At 45.8% G+C, this 18,144-nt stretch overlaps 1 pseudogene; it reads left to right on the top strand.

The window, feature by feature from the left end:
- The first annotated feature begins 7,240 nt into the window (after positions 1 to 7,240).
- Positions 7,241 to 7,620, top strand: LOC105711258 (zinc finger protein 593-like; annotated as a pseudogene).
- The last annotated feature ends 10,524 nt before the right edge of the window (positions 7,621 to 18,144 follow it).

The raw sequence follows: 18,144 nt of genomic DNA, 5'->3' as shown, positions 1-18,144 counted from the left end.
CACAAATATTGGGATTACAGCCATAAGCCACCATGCCCGGCTCTCATTCCATTAGGCTCATATAAATATAATAATTAGTAATAAAACATTTTGTGTTTAGGCTGGGCATAGTGGCTTACACCTATAATCGCAGCACTTTGGGAAGCTGAGGCAGGAGGATAACTTGACTCCAGGAGTTGGAGACCAACTAGGCAAATAGTGAGACCCCTGTCTCTAAAAAAAATACAAAAATTAGCCAGACAGCCCAGTGCAGTGGCTGACGCCTGTAATCCCAACACTTTGGGAGGCCAAGGCAGGAAGATCACTTGAGGTCAGGAGTTCAAGACAAGACTGGCCAACATGGTGAAACCCTGTCTCCACTAAAAATGCAAAAATTAGCTGGGCATGTTGATACATGCCTGTAATCTCAGGTACTTGGGAGGCTGAGGCAGGAGAATCGCTTGAACCTGGGAGGTGGAGATTGCAGTAAGCCAAGATTGCACCACTGCATTCCAGCCTGGGCTACAGAGTGAGACTCTGTCTAAAAAAAAAAAAAAATTAGCCAGACATGGTGGCATATGCCTGTAGTCCCAGCTACTTGGGAGGGTGAGGTGGGAGGATTGCTTGAGCCCAAGGGTTCAAGGCTTCAGTAAGCTATAATCACACCATAGCACCCCAGCCGAGACTCTGTTCTCCACACCAAAAAAAAAGAAAGATTGGAAAAAAAACTGAAAAATTGTGCTGAAGAAGATATTTTAATGGTTGCACAGTCTTAATGTATTTAGCACTACTTAACTGTATGCTTAAAAACGGTTAAAATCTGTAATCCCAGGGCTTTAAGAGGCTGAGGCAGGAGGATTGCTTGAGCCCAGGAGTTCCAGACCAGCCTGGACAACATGGCAAAAATCTATATCTGGAGAAAACAACAGCAACAAAAAATACAAAACAAAAAACCCAAGGCGAACATAAAAAAAATACAAAAATTACCAGGCATGGCGGCACATACCTATAGTCCCAGCTACTTGGGAGGCTGGGGCAGGAGGATCGCTTGAGTCCGGGAGGTTGAGACTGCAGTGAGCCATGATTGTGCTGCTATACTCCAGCTTGGGCAACAGAGCAAGACCCTGTCTCAAAATAAACAAATAAATAAATTGGTTAAAATCGACCACCTTGGGCAACATGGAAAAACTGTTTCTACAAAACACACACACACACACACACACACACACACACATACACAAACCAAGATGTGGTGGCATGCACCTGTAATTCCAGCTACCCAGGAAGCTGAGGTGGGAGGATCACCTGAGCCCAAGAAGTCAAGGCTGCTGTGACCCGTGATCACACTACTACTGCCCTTCAGCCTGGGCAGCAGAGCGAGATCCTGTCCAAAAAAAAAAAAAAAAGGTTAAAAATGTTAAATAGTAAATTTTATGTTATACGTACTTTATAAGTTTTTTTTTAAATAAGCAATTTTTTTCAAATGCTGTTAAAATTAAACAATTTTTAATTAAAAAATACAACTGACCTATTTATATGGACCATGTAGCCCATAACTTTTCTAAACTCACTTATTAGTTCTATAGCTTTTTTTTTTTTTTGGTACCTTCCTTAGGATTTTCTATGTACAATTATGTCTTCTGTCAATAAAAAGTTTTATTTCTTCCTTTCAAAAATAAAAATAAAAAGATATCTCTACATTAACAAAGGTACCAGAGTATACATTTTCTATTTCTGTATCCTCAACAGCTTCTAGACAGGCCGGGGAAAAGGAGACATGGTGCTACACAGATGTCAGCTCAGATTAGGAAAGATACAGTTAAAATCAGAGAACAATTTAGGAATGACTGTGCTTCAGCATGTGATTATCAGCCATATGTCTTTCCTGAGACTGGGAGGAAGTATGGCAGAGGGAAGTAGGGAAGTACACACAGGTTTGTTTCTGTGGTTTATCAGCTCCTTATTTGCGCACAGGGTGATTTAACCAGCAAGCACTACTTCAACCTGTTTGGTCTTGGTCTATCTAGAAAACTCACTCATAGACTTGTTTCTATCACTAACCTACGGTTGGGCTTGAAGCAAGCAAGGGAAGGGTTCTCAGAATAGTCACAGACTAGTCCAGACAGCCAGGGACTATCTGAGACCTGCTGGGCCCTGGGGGCAATGCCGAAGTCTAGATAGGTAAGAAGCCAGAGGGGGCCAGGCAGGGTTGCTCCCAGCACTTTGGGAGGCTGAGGTGGGTGGATCACTTGAGGTCAGGTGTTTGAGACCATCCTGGCCAACATGGTGAAACCCTGTCTCTACTAAAAATACAAAAATTAGCCAGGTGAGGCTAAAACAGGAGAATTACTTGAACCTGGGAAGTGGAGGTTGCAGTGAGCTAAGATCATGGCACTGCACTCCAGCCTGGGTGACAGAGTGAGACTCTGTCTCAAAAAAACAAAAAGGAGCCGGAGGGGCAGGCCAGCCAGGGCTCAGAAAACAAGAGTTCCAAAACAAGCAAATGAAATCCATTAATGAAAAGTGTTAAGGACATAAAATATCCTTTAAAAACTGTATCTTCTCTCTCTCTCTCTCTTTTTTTTCCATTTTTTCTTTTTAAGAGATTGGGTCTCACTCTGTTACACAGGCTGGAGTGCAATGGCAATGATTATAGTCCACTGCAGCCTAAAACTCCTGGAAATATTTGGAACTACAGGCAGGAGCCACCATGCGTTATGCATTTTTTTGGTTTTTTCTTTTTTCTTTTTTTTTTTTTTTGATAGAGACAAGGTCTTCCTAAGTTGCCCAGGCTGGTCTCAAACTCCTGGCCCCAAGGGATCCTCCCACCTCAGCCTCCCAAAATCCTGGGATTATATGCATGTGCCACTGTGCCCAGCCTCCTGTCTTCAACTAGAATGTGAAATTACTATTCTGAGAACTTTACAGTGTTGATTTAACAAACCAAATGATAGCAAGAAACAAAAAATCATGTCAAATGTTAGTGCTTAATAACAATATCCTAAATAGTTTTTAATTTACAAATGTGCCTGGCACTGTGGTACTAACCTGTAGTCCTACCTACTACTAGGAGGCTGAGGCAAGAGGATTGCTTGAGCCCCAGGAGTTCGAGGTTGCAGTGAGCTACGATCACACCACTGCACTCCAGTCTGGGCAAGAGAGATACTCTATTTCTACAAAAATAAATAAATAAGTAATAAATATTAATTAAATCAAAATGGACTAAAAATATCAACATACATATAAAAATAATGGAAGCAGTCCAGGTGCAGTAGCTCATGCCTGTAATCCCAGCACTTTGGGAGGCCGAGGTGGGCAGATCACCTGAGGTCAGGAGTTTGAGACCAGCTTGGCCAACATATCGCTATTAAAAATACAAAATTAGCTGGGCATGGTGGCAGTTGCTTATAATCCCAGCTACTCAGGAGGCTGAGGCAGGAGAATTGCTTGAAACCTGGAGGTTGCAGTGAGCCGAGATTGTACCATTGCACTCCAGCCTGGGTGACAAGAGTGAGACTCCATCTGAAAAAATGATAATAATAATAATAATATAATAAAATAATGGAAGTTGTAGGAATAAAGGAATAATAACTTAATCCCAGATACTTAAAGAGATCAATTTACGAAATATAATAACATCAAATTTTTATGTAAGAAATATATTTTACCATATTAGAAAATATTTCAGGCTGGGGGCAGTGTTTCATGTCTGTAATCCCAGCACTTTGGGAGGCCAGTGTGGGAGGATCACTTGAGGCTAGGCATTCAAGACCAGCCTGGGCAGCCTATCGAGACCCTGACTCTATTTAATTTTTTAAAAAATATTTTAAGTTTCGGTCAGGCATGATGGCTCAGGCCTGTAATCCCAACACTTTGGGAGGCCAAGGCAGGTGGATTACCTGAGGTCAGGAGTTTGAGACCAGCCTGGCCAACATGGTGAAACCCTGTCTCTACTAAAAATAAAAAAATTGGCCGGGTGTGGTGGCTCACGCCTGTAATCCAAGCACTTTGGAAGCCAAGGCGGGAGGATCACCTGAGGTCGGGAGTTCAAGACCAGCCTGACCAACATGGTGAAACCCTGTCTTTTAAAAAGAAAAAAATATAAAAATTATATCCTGAAAGTGACAGTGTGTAAAATATTTTTAAAAATTAGCCGGACATGGTGGTGAGCACCTGTAATCCCAGCTACTCAGGAGGCTGAAGCAGGAGAATTCCTTGAACCTAGGAGGTGGAGATTGCAGTAAGTCAAGATTGTGCCATTGCACAGCCTGGGCAACCAGAGCAAAACTCCATCTCAAAAAATAAAAAAATTTAAGTTTCATCTGGAGAAAATATTTGTGAATGCATAAAAGCACAAATGGCTGGGACAGCAGGATCTTTTCTTTCCTTTTTTTTTTTTTTTTTTTTTTTTGAGACAGGGTCTCTGTCTGTCACCCAGGCTGGAGTGCAGTGGCAAGATATCATCTCACTGCAACCTATGCCTCCCCAGTTCAAGCGATCCACCCACTTCAGCCTCCCAAGTAGCTGAAACTACAGGCATATGACACCATGCCCAGCTAATTTTTGTACTTTATGTAGAGACAGGATTTTGCCCTGTTGCCCAGGCTGGTTTTCAAACTTCTGGACTTAAGTGATTTGCCCACCTCAGCGTCCCAAAGTGTTGGGATTATAGGCATGAGCCACTATGCCAGCCCGACAGCAGGATCTGAGAAAGGACCTCTGACAAAAGGCTCAACATAAATTTTCATTGGTTAAACAGAAATCATGTTTAGGAAGGAAATATATATATATATATATATATATATATATATATATATATTATGTATAGATGTATAATATGTGTATATATATACACACACTAAATATATATGTGTGTGTGTACATATATATGTGTATACACACACACACACAAATAATAGTACTAGGTGCATGGTCTATATTTTCCTGTTGAGAAAATTTTATACATATGTTATATATATATATATAAAATTTTCTCAATAACAGGAAAATACAGACCATGCACCTAGTACTATTATTTGTATATGATTCAAATACATTTTTGAAAAAGAAAAGAGCCTGAGTTTCCTCATTCACAATACGTTAAATTGAAATAGACTTGTGTGCCTATAACAGGCCATAGGTGTGCTGGATCGGGACCCTTCAGCTCTGGCTGGAGCCTGCAGGCAGCCCATCCTGCAGCAAGCTGCTTCTTCCCTCCCCTTTTCTTGGGGTGTTGGACAACGTCTTCATTTCCTATGTGAACCCTCTGCGGGAAAGACTGGGAAGGCCTACCTAAGAAATGAGCTCTGGCCGCCGCGTGGTCGTGGCTCATGCCTGTAATCCCAGCACCTTGGGAGGCCAAGGCAGGCGGATCACGAAGTCAAAATATGGAGAAACCCCTGTCTCTACTAAAAATACAAAAATTAGCTGGGTGTGGTGACGCAGGCCTGTAATACCACCTATTCGGGAGGCTGAGGTAAGAGAATTGCTTGAACACAGGAGGCGGAGGTTGCGGTGAGCTGAGATCGTGCCACTGCACTCCAGCCTGCTGACAGAGCAAGACTCCATTTCAAAAAAAAGAAATGAGCTTTGTGTCCTGCTTAGTTCTACCACGTTGTCACTGTACCTCTAATAAATCAACATCATAATATACTGTAGCAATAAGAAAGACACAGAACCTCCATGCTGTACAAAAGGTAATAAAAATGACAGAAACACCCCTATTCTTCTATACCCCTATTTTTTGAAGTTAAATACTTGAAAAAAGTTAGATGGGGTCTTGCTATGTTGCCCAGGCTGGAGTGCACAGGCTGGCACTCTCCTTTTCCCTTCCCTCCCCTCCCCTCCCCTCCCACTCCCCTCCCCTCCCACTCCCCTCTCCTCCCCTCTCCTCTCCTCCCCTCTCCTCTCCCCTTCCCCTCCCCTCCCCTTCCCTCCCCCTCCCCACTCCTCCCCTCTCCTCCCCTCTCCTTTCCTCCCCTCTCCTTTCCTCCCCTCTCCTCTCCTCCCCTCCCCTCCCCTCCCCTTCCTTCTCTCTCTCTCTCTCTCTCTCTCTCTCTCTCTTTCTTTCTTGTCTCACTCTGATGTCCAGGCTGGAGTGCAATGCTGCATACTTGGCCCACTGCAACCTCTGCCTCCAAGGATCACACAGTTCTCATGCCTCAGTCTCCTGAGTAGCTAGGATTACAGGTGTGCACCACTATATCCAGCTAATTTTTGTATTTTTAGTTGAGATGGAGTTTCACCATGTTGGCCAGGCTGGTCTTGAATTCCTGGTCTCAAGTAATCCTCCCACCTTGGCCTCCCAAAGTGCTGCAATTACAGGTGTAAGCCACCTTGCCCGGCCTCAAACTTATGCTTGGAATAAATTTTTCATTTAAAAGCAATTGTGGGCCAGGCCCAGTGGCTCACACCTGTAATCCCAGCACTTTGGGAGGCCGAGGCAGGTGGATCACCTGAGGTTAGGAGTTCAAGACCAGTCTGGCTAACACGGTGAAACTCCTGTCTCTACTAAAATACAAAAATTAGCTGGGAGTGATGATGCACACCTGTAATCCCAACTACTTGGGAGGCTGAGGCAGAAGAATCACTTGAACCCGGGAGGTGGAGGTTGCAGGGAGTGAGATCATGTCACTGCATTCCAGTTTGGGCAACAGAGTGAGACTCTATCTCAAAAAAAAAAAAAAAAAAAAAAAAATAGCTGGGCACGGTGGCTCCCTCCTGTAATCCCAGCACTTTGGGAGGCTAAGGCAGCTGGATCACAAGGTCAGGAGTTTGAGACCATTCTGGTCAACATGGTGAAACCCCAACTCTACTAAAAATACAGAAATTAGCTGGGCATGGTGGCGCGTGCTTGTCATGCACCTGTAATCCCAGCTATTTGGGAGGCTGCGGCAAGAGAATTGCTTGAACCCAGGAGGCAGAGATTGCAGTGAGCCGAGATCTCGGCACTGCACTCCAGCCTGGGTGACAGAGTGAGACTCTAGCTCATTTTCAAAGCATGAAAAAAAAAAAAAAAGAGACTCTATCTCAAAAATAAATTTAAAAAAATAAAATAAAATTTAAATTTAAATTTAAAAAAAGCAATTGTGAAGTATGTAAGGTACAATTACTCTTGCTACTTTTAAAATATGTTTTTAAATGTCCATAGTCAAAAGTTTGAAAATTTAATTGTGGGGCTGACGTCGCTGAGCGGCCTGGAAGCGCCCACACGTGTGCTCTCTGCCCTGCTCCTGGCCCCTTGGCTGGGCCGTTTCTGGCCATGGGTCGCTCCCGCCGGATAGGCGAGCACCGAGTGCGCTCTCTAGCCCGCCAGATGAAGGCGAAGTGGCGGTGGCCAGACCCGGATGAGACTCACTGCAATCAGCCCCAGCCCAACCCGGACACCGGGCCAGACCCAGACCTGCCAGGGGGTGTCCTGCACTGCTGTCTGGCCTGCGCCAGGTACTTCATCCATTCTGCCAGCTTGAAGACCCACTTCTGAGCCAAAGACCACAAGAAAAGGCTGAAGCAGTTGAGTGTCAAGCCCTACAGGATGAGGCGGAGAGGGCAGAGGGTATGGGATCCTATGTGCCCGCCTGGTGACTGGCAGTGCCCACAGAAGTATCCACCAAGGTCCCTGAGATGGACACCTCTACCTGACATAGCCTGAGGATGCCGGGCAAAGGAGTTGTCCATGGACAGTAACTCAAGGACTAGGCTGGGAGGGAGTGTGCCAACCCCTTTTGGCCCTGGGTTTGGGGAGCAGAAGGCCTCTTCTGGGTGCCCTGTCCCCAACAAAGGAACTAGACAAAGAAAAAAAAAAGAAAATTCAATTGCAGATTATATCTTTTTAATTTTAGTATGTTTAGATTTTGTTATATGAAGTGCACAGCAGACTCCTGAATGTGTAACTTCAATCTGATCAGTTCTGTGTCTTTACAGTGCTCTTCAATAAAAGAAATAAAAAGACTCTGCCAGGTGGGGTGGCTTATGCTTGTAATCCCAGGACTTTGGGAGGCTGAGGCAGGCAGATCACAAGGTCAGGAGTTCAAGACCAGCCTGACCAACACAGTGAAACCCCGTCTCTACTAAAAACTACAAAAATTAGCCAGGCATGGTGGTGGGCGCCTGTAATCCCAGCTACTCAGGAGGCGGAGGCGGGAGAATTGCTTGAACCCAGGAGGTGGAAGTTGCAGTGAGCCCAAGATCACGCCACTGTAGTCCAGCCACTCCAGCCTGGGTGACAGAGTGAGACTCTGTCTCAAAAAAAAAAAAAAAAAAAAGAAAGAAAAGAAATAAAAAGACTCAATTAAGCATATTGTAGAGCAGTGCTTCTTAAACTTGAATATGTGTATAAGTAACAAGTAACTCAAGAATCTTCTAAAAATACAGATTTAGATTCAGTAGGTCAGCATATAGTGGGACGTGAGATGGTATGTTTTTATTTTCCTTTTTTAAAAAAATAGAGACAGGATCTCTCTCTGTCACCCAGGCTATGGTGCAGTAGCTTGATCTTGGCTCCCTGCAAACTCTGCCTCCCGGGTTCAAGTGATCCTCCCACCTCAGCCTCTCTGGTGGCTGGGACCACAAGTGTGTGCCACTATGCCCAGCTAATTTTTGCATTTTTTGAAGAGATGGGTTTCGCCATGTTGCCCAAGGCTGGTCTGGAACTCCTGGGCTCAAGCGATCAGCCTTGGCCTCCCAAAGTGCTGGGATTACAGGCTTGAGCCACCGCACCTGGCCCTGCTTTTCCTTTTTTTGAGACAGGGTCTGGCTCTGTCATCCAGGCTACAGTGCAGTGGCACGATCATGGCTCACTGCAGCCTCAGCCTCCTAAGTTCAAGGGGTCCTTCCACCTCAGCTTATGAGTAGCTGGGACTGCAGGCGTGCACCAACACACCTGGCTGATTTTTTTTTTTTTTTTTTGATAGAGATGGGGGTCTTCCCGCATTGCTCAGGCTGGTCTCAAACTCCTGGGCTCAAGCAATCCACCCACCTCAGCCTCCCAAAGTGCTGGGATTACAGGTGTGAGCCACTGCACCCTGCCGAGATGGTATATTTTAAACAAGCTCCCAGGTTGTCCAGAATCACAGTGAAGAGCATGGCTATAGATGGTGGTTCTCACACTTTAGGTGCATGAGAATCTCTGGGAGGGCTTGTTAAACCAGATCATTGGGCCCACCTCCAGGGTTTTGACTTAGAAGGTCTGGGGTAGGGTATGATATTCTGCATTTCTAACCAGTTCCTCTGTGATACTGATGTTGCCTGTTTGGGATGCACACTTTGAGATCCGCTGCTCTCAAGGAAAGCATATTAGACTGTGAGAGCCAAAACCTGGGTTACTAACTGGCCCTATGACTCTATCAGGTAGAAATGCATTCAACAGAACAACCAATTAACAGTAGCTTAAACAAATAGTAGTTTGTTTTTCTCATTTGTTAAATCCAGAGGCGGGCAGTCCAGGTCTGGGGCGCTTCTTAAAAAGTCAGCAAGAACACGTGGTCTTTCTTTCTTTCTGCTCCACCATCACTAACTTGTGGCTTTTGTGCTCATAGGCACAGGATGGCTGTGGAACCAAGTTCTGAGCAGAAAGAAGGGAGCAGAAGCTGGGTGTGGTGGCTCACACCTGGAATCCCAGCACTTTGGGAGGCTGAGGCGGGAGAATCACTTGAGCCCAGGAGTTCCAGATCAGCCTGGGCAACATGGTGAAATCCTGTCTTTACAAAAAACACAAAAGTTAGCTGGTAGTGGTGGCATGCACCTGTAGCCCCAGCTACTTGGGAGGCTGAGGTGGGAGGATCACCTGAGCCTGGGAAGTTGAGGCTGGAAAGAGCCAAGATCATGCCACTGCACTCCAGCCTGGGTGACAGAGTGAGACCCTGCGTAAAAAAAAAAAAAAAAAAGAGTCTGGGGTTCGTGGCTCACACCTGTAATCCCAGCACTTTGGGGGACTAAAGCAGGTGGAGCACCTGAGGTTGGGAGTTTAAGACCAGCCTGATCAACATGGAGAAACCCCATCTCTACTAAAAAAAAAAAAAAGAAAAAAATTAGCCAGGCATGGTGGTACATGCCTGTAATCCCAGCTACTCGGGAGGCTGAGGCAGCAGAATTGCTTGAACCTAGGAGGCAGAGGTCGCAGTGAGCTGAGATTGCGCCATTGTACTCCAGCCTGGGCGACAAGAAAAAAAAGAAAATAAGGAGGGAGGGAGAGAGGGAAAGAAAGAGAGAGAAAGAGAGGAAGAAAGGACAAAGGGAGGGAGGAGGAGGGAAAGAAGGAGGAAGAGAAAGAAGGAAGGAGGGAGGGAGGGAAAGAAAGAAAGAGAGGAAGGAAGGGAGGGAGGGAGGGAAGGAAGCAGGGAAGGAAGGAAGAAGGTAGCAGAGCAAATAGGGAAGGAGCATCCAGTTTTGCTTGCCCTTTTAAGAATGTTTACCCAGGAGCCCTGCCCATGGCTTCTGCTTACATCATTGGCCTGAACTATGGCAAACACAGACCAATCACTGGGAGGTAACTAAGGAGAAAGGGTGAGACTTGCTGCTCAAAATTGTCTGCCACAGGGACCTCAGATATAGACACAATATCTTTTTTTTTTTTTTGAGACAAAGTCTCTCTCTATCACCCAGGCTGGAGTGCAGTGGCACTATCTCGGCTCATTGCAGCCTCTGCCTCCTGGGTTCAAGCAATTCTCTTGCTTCAGCCTCCCAAGTAGCTGGGATTATAGGCATGCACCACCATGGCCCAACTAATTTTTGTATTTTTAGTAGAGATGGGGTTTCACCGTGTCGGTCAGGATGGTCTCGATCTCCTTACCTCATGATCCGCCCATCTCAGACTCCCAAAATGCTGGGATTACAGGCGTGAGCCACTCCCGGCCAATACAAAATCTTAAGCCGCACATGGTAGCACATGTTTATAGTCCCTACTACTTGGAAGACTGAGGCAGGAAGATTGTGTGAACCCAGGAATTGGAGACCAGCCTGGGCAACAGAGCAAGACCTCCTCTCTCTTTCTCTCTTTCTTTGAAAGAGTCTTGCTTTGTCACCCAGGTTGGTGTGCAGTGGTGCGAAGACTGCAGTCTCGACCTCCTGGCCTCAAGTGATCCTCCCACTTAGACCTCCCGAAGTGCTGGGATTAGAGGTGTGAGCCACAATGCCCAACACAAGGTCTCGCTCTGTTGCCCAGGCTGGAGTGCGGTAGTATGATCTCATCTCACTGCAGTGACCCTATCTCTTAAAAAAAATCTTAACATAATTTCAGTGCTATAGAAGCTCCCCAGAGTAGGCACATACCTCAGCTCTATGAGCCTCAGTCTGCTTATCCATAGTATGTATGAGATGCATGACTGGGATTTTGCGTAGGGCAATTCATCAGTGTGTGTGGCTATCCTGAACATTGCAGAGTATTTAGCATCTCTGATCTCTAGATACCAAAAGCCAATATCATCCCTCCATAGCATTGTGATAAAACCAGAAGGCCTTTGTTGGTTTCCAAATACCTCCTGGTTGGGGTGAGGTATGGGAGGAAACCATCCTCTTGGGTTGGAAACCACTGTACTTTTTTTTTTGTCTGTCACCCAGACTGGAGTGCAGTGGTGTGATCATAGTTCGTGCAGCCTCAAACTCCTAGGATCAAGCAATCCTCCTACCTCAGCCTTTGGAGTAGCAAGAAGTACAGTCACACAACACCATGCTCATCCAATTTTTAAGTTTTTTTTTTAAGAGACGGGGATCTCACTATGTTGCCAGGCTGTAGGTTCTTTTATAAAGGTTATGTTTCTGTTGTTGTTTTTAACTTTCTTTCTTTTTTTTTTTTTTTTTTTTGAGACGGAGTCTTGCTCTGTTGCCAAGCTGAAGTGCAACGGCGCGATCTCAGCTAACTGCGACCTCCACCTCCCAGGTTCAAGCAATTCTCCTGCCTCAGCCTCCCGAGTAGCTGGGATTACAGGCTCACGCCATCACGTCTGACTGATTTTTGTATTTTTAGTAGAAATGGGGTTTCAGTATGTTGGCCAGGCTGGTCTCGAACTCCTGACCTGAAGTGATCCTCCTGCCTCGGCCTCCCAAAGTGCTGGGATTACAGGCATGAGCCACTGCACCTGGCCTCTATCTACTATTGTTCCAGTGATCTACTTACTTCCAAATCATTCCTCCATAGTCCCAGAAGAGCTTCCTCTTCACATTGGGCCTCACTCTCATCCCAGGTGACTTTTATTAGGTTGGTGTAAAAGTAGTTGTGGTTTTTGGCATTACCTTTATTTTATTATTATTATTATTATTATTTTTTTTTGAGACAGAGTTTCGCTCTTGTTACCCAGGCTGGAGTGCAATGGCACGATCTCGGCTCACCGCAACCTCTGCCTCCTGGGTTCAGGTGATTCTCCTGCCTAAGTCTCCTGAGTAGCTGTAGCTGGAATTACAGGTGCCCGCCACCACACCTGGCTAATTTTTGTATTTTTAGTAGAGATGGGTTTCGCCATGTTGGACAGGCTGGTCTTGAACCCCTGACTTCAGGTGATCTGCCCACCTCAGACTCCCAAAGTTCTGGTATTACAAGAGTGAGCTGCTGCACCTGGCTGCCATTACCTTTAATGGCAAAAGGCACAATTACTTTTGCATCAACCTAATATGTCCATCTGGATGGTCCTGGCTGGACTGGCCGTTCCCCGACCTCCTCACTCCAACACCTTTTATCTCTCCTTTACCTCAGTCACCCTCACAATGGCCAGAGCCCAGCACTTGCCATCCATGAACTATTCCTTAACCTTAAACTTCACTGGCTCTGGCTGGGTGCAGTGGCTCACGCCCGTAATCCCAGCACTTGGGAAGGCGGAGGCAGGTGGATCACTTGAGGTCAGGAGTTAGAGACCAGCCTGGCCAATGTGGTGAAACCTTGTCTCTACTAAAAATACAAAATTTAGCCAGGTGTGATGGTGTGCACCTGTAGTACCAGCTACTCTAGAGGCTGAGGCAGGAGAATGGCTTGAACCCAGAAAGCAGAGGTTGCAGTGAGCCGAGATCATGCCACTGCACTCCAGCCTGGGTAACAGAGCAAGACTCTGTCTCAAAAAAAAAAAAAAAACAAGAAAAAGCAAAAAACACTTCACTGGCTCATTCGTGGTCCATCATCACTTCCTGCATCTCCACTTTCTCATTCTCTTGGTCTCAATTCTTTCTTCTTCCCTGTGTTGATTTGCCCTCCTTAGCTACCAGCCCCATTCTAGCTTCACATTCTTCTTCCTGTAGCCTGGATATGCTGATAGCCCCCCTCCATTCCCCTGATCTTCTCCTCATTCTCCTGGGAGAACCCCAGCCCTGGCTGCAGCTGACTTTCTGTCCTCTGATCCCACACTTGGCAGCTGAGCACTGATGGAGACAGTGCACACCCAAGCAGACAGTTGCCATAACAACCTGGTGGTCTCCGGCTGCCCCACCCCTCTCCACTCCTGGGCTGGGAGTCCTTCCGGGCTGTCCTCGTCAGCCCTCTCTTCTGATTCCTACCTTTATCCTCCTCCCTTCTCATTGTCACTCTCAACAGATCACTTCACTCCTACTTGTGGGTGAAAATAGACGCCATCAGGCAGAAGCCCCCTCAACTTCCTGCCCCCACTCCCACCCCACTGAAACATGTATTTTTATCCACTCTCATCCTTTGCTCCCTTTTATTGTGGGAAAGGTTTCCTTCCTGTAGCTAATCCCTCCACCTGAGCCCTGCATCTCCACAGTTCAGCCTCCTCAGGGACCTTGGCTCTCAAAACCCCTTTCTGTCCCTTCAGTATTTTAACATGTTAGCCTCTCCGCTCTTCTAACATGCCGGGTTCCCCAGACACTACAAGTCTCCCTTTCTCTCCTTTCTCTTGGAGCAGGGTTCTTAACCTTTTTAAACTGTGGATTCCTTTAACAGTTAGCTTTTTTTTTTTTTTTGAGATGGAGTCTTGCTCTGTCACCCAGGCTGGAGTGTAGTGGTACGATCTAGGCTCACTGCAACCTCCACCTCCCAGGTTCAAGTGATTCTCCTGCCTCAGCCTCCTGAGTAGCTGGGATTACAGGTGCCCACCACCATGCCTGGCTAATTTTTTTGTATTTTTAACAGAGATGGGGTTTTGCCACATTGGCCAGGTTGGTCTCAAACTTCTGACCTCAGGTGATTCACCTGCCTTGGCCTCCCAAAGTGCTGGGTTTATAGGTGTGAGCCACCACATCCAACCAATGTTTTTTGAATGCATAAAATAATACACATAGAATTACCACTGGAACCAATTACATATGATATGTTACAATATTTTTAAGTTGCATGAAAAATTTTTGACATAGTTATACATTTTATTTTGTGTCCTTTATTAATGCATTTAATACAAGATCTAGAAGTGGACCTAATAACTTCTGTATTTAAAATTTGTTTTTTTAGAGACAGAGTCTCACTCAGTTACCTAGGCTGGAGTGCAATGGCACAATCATAGCTTATTGTAACTTCAAACTCCTGGACTCAAGAGATCCTCCTGCCTTAGCCTCCCAAAGTGCTGGAACTATAGATGTGTGCCACCATCCCTGGCTAACTTTTTTAGTTTTATTTTTTTGTAGTTGGGGGGGTCTGTATGTTACCCACGCTGGTCTCAGACTCCTGGGATCAAGTGATCCTCTCACCTCGGCCTCCCAAAGTTCTAGGTGAGCCATCACACTCAGCAATTTCTGTATTTTAAAAATACTGATGATTATAAACAATATTTTGCAATATCTGCATCAAAAATTTTTTTCATTAGCCAAGCATGGCAGCATACACCTGTAGTTCCACCTTCTAAGGAGGCTGAGCTGGGAGGATCCCTTGAGTCTGACAGGTTGAGGCTCTACTGCACTCCAGCTTGGGCAACAGAGTGAGACTCTGCCCCTTCCAAAAAAAAGTGAAATATATACTCACTAACCACTTCTTTATCTTCCACACGTCTCAATTTTATGATTTCTCAAATATCCATTTGTGCCAACTGTGTATAAGGATAAGCAGTGATGACTTGGCAGCACATATACTACAATTGGAATGATACAGAGAAGAAGCAAAATTAAATTAAAAATTAAGAAATACAAAAAGGATAAGTAACCTTTTGCAATCTAGTTTTTGCTCTATGGCCCAGGGCTACTAGTCTTTCCAAAGGTTCCTTGAATTTTCCTTTTTTTTTTGAGACAGAGTCTCGCTTGGTTGCCCAGGATGGAGTCCAGGTGCGAGATCTCAGCTCACTGCAACCTCCACCTCCCAGGTGCAAGCCATTCTCCTGCCTCAGCCTCCCGAGTAGCTGGGATTACAGGCGTGCACCACCATGCGCAGCTAATTTTTGTATTTTTAGTAGAGACAGGGTTTCACCACATTGGCCAGGCTGGTCTTGAACTTCTGACCTCAGATAATCCATCCACTTCGGCCTCCCAAAGTGCTGGGATTACAGTTGTGAGCCACTGCACCTAGCCCCTTGAATTTAAAGTACCTTTTTTTTTATCTCCATATGACACCAATTCCCTGCAGCCTCAGATGCCAACTTGTTTTCTCTTTGGAGCTTTCTGCCATCTAGGCTCCTGGAGTATTCTCTATGGCTGTGCATTTAGCTGTAAGTAAAAAAAAAGAATCCAAGTCAAATAGCTTAAACCATAAGGAAAAATATACCTCACATTTGAAGAGCTCCAGGGCTGATTAATTTGAAGGCTCAGCAGTGTCATCAGGGACCTGGGTGCCTTCCACCTTTTTTTTTTTTTTTTAGACAAGATCTCACTCTGTCGCCCAGGCTGGAGTACAGTGGCGTGATCTCAGATCACCACAGCCTTGACCTCTGGGCTCAAATGATCCTCCCGCCTCAGCCTCCCAAATAGCTGGGACTACAGGTATACACCACCATGCCCAGCTAATTTTTTTCTTTTTTTTTTTTTTTTGGTAGAGACAGGGCTTCACCATGTCACCCAGGCTGGTCTTGAACTCCTGGGCTCAAGCAATCTGCCTGCCTTGGCCTCCCAAAGTGCTGAGATTACAGACATGAGCTGCTGCTTTCAGCTACCTTCCACCATTCTGATCTACCACCCTGAAGAAGACGGCTCGTCCCAAAGGTACTCTCTGTACTGTTCGAGGATGACTGCAGCAGTGTATGATGGTTGATTGGATGTATTACTTGACTGGGCTAAGGGATGCCCAGATAGCTGGTAAAACATTATATCTGGCTGTGTCTGTGAGGGTGTTTCTGGAAGGGACTCTCATTTGAGCTGATGAACTGAGTGAAGCAGATGGCTCTCCCAGTGTGGGTGGGCATCGTCCAACCCATTAAAGGCATGAATAGAACCAAAGGATCGAGCAAGGGTGAACTCACTTTCTCTGCTTTTGCTGAGACACTAATTTCCTCCTACCCTCAGACTTGGGCTTCCAGACTCAGAATGGGACACACATCACTGGCCCTCGGCTGATTGCCTGGCGTTTGGACTCAGACAGAATTACACACTGGTTTTCTAGGTTCTCCAACTTGCAGAGAGCATATCATGGGGCTTCCTGGCCTCCATAACCATATGAGCCAATTCCTATAAATCTCCTCATATATAAATATCCATCTGTAGGCTGGGTGTGGTGGCTCACACCTGTAATCTCAGCACTTTGGGAGGCTGAGGCAGGCGGATCACCTGAGGTCAGGAGTTCAAGACCAGCCTGGCCGACATGGTGAAACCCCGTCTTTAAAAAGAAATATAAAAAATTTTTTAAAAAAATTAAAAAAAAATCTATCCGTATATCTATATCTAGAACCTACTGGTTCTGTTTCTCTGGAAAACCCTAATACAAGCCATTCCAATGCCATATCCCACATGAAAATATGCAGCTAGAGAGTGTCTCTTCCCATATGTCTCTATATTTTTAACCAATGAGGAGACCTTTCCCAGAAGCCCCCAGAAGTCTTTCCTCACGTCTCACTGGCCTGAATTACATCGTATGTCCCTTCCTAAATCAGTGCCTGGCAGGAAGATTGTGATGACAGCGATTGGCTTGGATTAATCAGGCCTCATTGCTGAACCACTTGGAGGAAGGGTGGAACGCACAGCGAAATCAAGGCTTTGTCCCAAATGAAGGGGTAGGCAATGAAACCATACTGACACGCACCAGCTTTCCTTCTGTTTTTTTCGCTTGCTCCTTCAGTTTTCCTTGCCGTTCACTATCAGGTCCTAGTTTAGTCCTCTTCCAACCTGGGATGTTCCCACACCATGTGTTCTCCCTGGAAGACCCTATTCATGCTATTACATACAATTCACAGGAGGCCATTGCTTTCAACTAGCTTCCTTTCCTAGTCCCTAGCAATCCAGACCAAACCAGAATGGAGTCACTCATGCTAGATGTTACATCATCAAACTGAACTCTGAAATAGGCCCATTTAAAAAAAAGGCCGGGCACAGTATCTCACGCCTATAATCTCAGCACTTTGGGAGACCAAGGCAGGTGGATCACTTGAGGTCAGGAGTTTGAGACCAGCTTGGCCAACATGGCGAAACCCCATCTCTACTAAAAACACAAAAATGAGCTGGGTGTGGTGGTGGGTGCCTGTAATCCCAGATACTCAGGAGGCTGAGGCAGGAGAATCACTTTGCAGCTTGGGTGGCAGAGTAAGGCTCTGTCTCGAAAAAAGAAAAAGAAGAAAACCATGAGATTCACAGCAACCAATCCAAGGGGCCCAGTTTACCTGTTGCCATGACAATGAAGTCCCCTCTGTTTTAATCCTGTAAGGAAATCACTTTGAAACAACCAATCCATTTTTTGTTCTCTGTTTCTGCTTTCCTCAGTCCTTTTCTGTCTATAAAACCAGTCTTTTTGGCCAGGAGTGGTGGCTCACACCTGTAATTCCAGCACTTTGGGAGGCCAAGGCGGGCGGATCACAAGGTCGAGAGTTCAAGACCAGGCTGGCCAATATGGTGAAACCCCATCTCTACTAAAAACACAAAATTTAGCCGGGCATGGTGGTGCACACCTGTAATCCCAGCTACTTGGGAGGCTAAGGCAGGAGAATCGCTTGAACCTGGGAAGCGAAGATTGCAGTGAGCTGAGATTGTGCCACTGCACTCCAGCCTGGGCAACACAGCGAGACTCTGTCTCAAAAAAACAAAAAAAAACCCCAGTGTTTTGGATGTTCAGCTGCCTGTTTGGGGTGACACACTTTCCAGCCTAGAACCACAGCTTAATTTGTC

This window comes from Aotus nancymaae, unplaced genomic scaffold (assembly GCF_030222135.1).
Source record: "Aotus nancymaae isolate 86718 unplaced genomic scaffold, 86718_ANA_hifiasm-v0.15.2.pri h1tg000089l, whole genome shotgun sequence".
In the NCBI taxonomy this organism is placed as follows: Eukaryota; Metazoa; Chordata; class Mammalia; order Primates; family Aotidae; genus Aotus; species Aotus nancymaae.
Note: the sequence above shows the minus strand (reverse complement) of the source record. Positions and strands in the feature narration are given on the sequence as shown.